General features: G+C 34.2%; 1 long non-coding RNA gene across 1 annotated transcript; it reads left to right on the top strand.

Moving 5' to 3' along the window:
* The first annotated feature begins 242 nt into the window (after positions 1–242).
* On the top strand, positions 243–521 carry LOC120107707. The gene is made up of 2 exons (XR_005509384.1): positions 243–334; positions 471–521. It is a non-coding gene; the product is annotated as an uncharacterized LOC120107707 (long non-coding RNA).
* Positions 522–1,560: the final 1,039 nt, after the last annotated feature.

Below are 1,560 nucleotides of genomic sequence, written 5' to 3'. Positions count from 1 at the left end.
TCTCTCTCTCTCTCTCTCTCTTCTATTCTGTATATGAATTTTTACAGGTGGATTTAGGTTGTTAGTATCTATTCTGCTTCACCAGTGAAAATTTCCTTGCAGGTTGGGCAATTGGATCTTCAAGGCAGGCAGAATTTACTTGAAGAGCAATACTCATTAAATGCCAGTGCTCAAGTTGTTCAGAGTTGAACTTGTCAGACCTTATTATAAATGCCTTTCGGTGTTCTCATCCTGGCTGTCTAGTGTGGTCTCACATGTGGCTCATTACAAAAAGATTGAGGACGATCTTTTGCAAGTTTCTGGTCCATCTTATAGCTGCAAACTCTCTTTGCCTGTATGCTATGATAATCTACACTTAGTGCAGATCTGTTATCAAGAAGCTTTTTTACTTTAAGTCGATATTATGTCATTAGCATGTGCATATTGATGAATATCATTTTGCATTCTGAAATGTCTTGCATGTCATGAAGTTTTCAAAGCATAAAATGGACATCAGCAAGGTGGCACACATGTTGCTTAAAGACAAAGGTGTCACGTGTGATATTTATCCAGGATATTGCTTGAGTTGTGGCTTTTATCGTGATTTGAAATCCTCAGTTACTGCTTCTAACAGCGCCATGTTTAAACATCCAAAGGTATTTATTTTATACTTGTTGCAATTAGACATTTAGTATGTATTTTCTTTTTTAGTTTTACTCTTGGTGGCTGTGAGACGTAAAGTTATATTTTACAGGTTGAGGGATTCTTTAAATTCAAAAGAAGTTCCAGAAATTTCAATCTCAGATGCCTTGGATAATCCTTAAGTCACCTTAAATTGATTTGGCATCCATATAGCAAAGTTGTTGCAGAGGTTAGTTTTCTGAAATAATGAGTCACAAGTGTTCTAGTCTAGTATAACTTGAATGCTTTTATCTTCATGACTAGTTTTTTTAAAAACTGAATATTTTTTCCATGGTTTCACTATGGTTAAGTAGTTTACTGATGTGATAATTTTAAAAGTTCATGATAAAGCTTCTTATTAACAAACACAAAAAAATGAAATTAAAAAATATGGTGACATCCATGGTGGTGGGAACTAGTTTCAATTCAAAAATTTCTCTGTAATAATGCAGGGCTGAAGACAATATTGCAGAAGCCTATGTTAGGATTGAGATTTTGAACGTGCAATGAATCACTGCATAGCATCGATAGAGGTATTTAACTTTTCATGTAGTCTAATGGAAGATATGTTCGTTTTAGATATCTATTGGATTTGATATACTCAAAATTGCAATCAGCTGCCAATAATATCTAATATGATGTCAATGTCACCATGTATTGCTTTTTGTTTGCTGTATGCTATATGCACATTCAAGTGTCAAAAAGCTAAACTGGTGCAGTTTGATGTGAACCCTACTTAGATTAGATTTGGCTTGTTGAGGTTGACTGCTAAAGTCAGGTTGAAAGGAAAAATCTGCCTAACTCAAAGCTAGGATGGACTAAACTCAGTTCTGTTGTGCATACTTGATTTAAAATGAATATGCATCATTAAAAAAACTTCTCAAAACCACATATGTATTC

The sequence above is a fragment of the Phoenix dactylifera genome, unplaced genomic scaffold, assembly GCF_009389715.1.
Source record: "Phoenix dactylifera cultivar Barhee BC4 unplaced genomic scaffold, palm_55x_up_171113_PBpolish2nd_filt_p 000977F, whole genome shotgun sequence".
In the NCBI taxonomy this organism is placed as follows: Eukaryota; Viridiplantae; Streptophyta; class Magnoliopsida; order Arecales; family Arecaceae; genus Phoenix; species Phoenix dactylifera.
The sequence above is the reverse complement of the archived record's forward strand: the minus strand, read 5'-3'. Positions and strand labels throughout refer to the sequence as shown.